Source organism: Bison bison, unplaced genomic scaffold (assembly GCF_000754665.1).
Source record: "Bison bison bison isolate TAMUID 2011002044 unplaced genomic scaffold, Bison_UMD1.0 scf7180017864512, whole genome shotgun sequence".
Lineage (NCBI taxonomy): Eukaryota > Metazoa > Chordata > Mammalia > Artiodactyla > Bovidae > Bison > Bison bison.
In genome coordinates this window covers 2,718,244-2,718,786 of record NW_011495066.1, presented here as the reverse complement: position 1 = coordinate 2,718,786, position 543 = coordinate 2,718,244, and the positions used below count along the sequence as shown (strand labels likewise).

The window sequence follows — 543 nt, the reverse complement described above, 5'->3', positions numbered from 1 at the left end:
GGGCCCTCAACTGGGCATGGAGGGGTCCGCATCCGCGGTGCGTGCGCCCTAGAAAACGCACAGACGAGTCCCTGTTTGCTGGCCACGCGTCCTCATCCTCACATGGAGGGGTCCCGACCATTGAGACGCGCATCCAGAACCGCGCACTCTGTGGTCCCCACCTACGACGGGCCGTGCGCCCACAACTCCCATGAAGGGGTCCCCACTGGCGGGCCGCAACCCGTCAACTTCCCACGGAGGACCACCCGTGGGCCGCGGGCTCTCAACCGCGCACCTAAGCGCGCCCTAAAAAAAGGCACAGACGCGTCCCTACATAGGGGCCCAAAGTCTTCACCCACAGAGGAAGCCCTACTCTCGGGCCGCGCGCGTTCAACTGCGCGCGGAAGGGTCCCCACACGCACAGTACGCGCGGGCTCTGAACCACGCACGAACGGGTACCTCCGCGTGCGCCTTGACGTCCCAAGAACGGGTCCCCACGCGTGGGCCGGCCCTCCCCACTCGCACACCGACGGGTCCCCACCCGCCCTCACGAGTCGCGCGCTC

At 68.0% G+C, this 543-nt stretch overlaps 1 protein-coding gene across 1 annotated transcript in view; it reads right to left on the bottom strand.

Moving 5' to 3' along the window:
• TBL1X (transducin (beta)-like 1X-linked) overlaps window positions 1-543 on the bottom strand; it is a 61,396-nt gene that overhangs the window by 20,055 nt on the left and 40,798 nt on the right. The gene's annotated exons all lie outside the window — the stretch shown is intronic.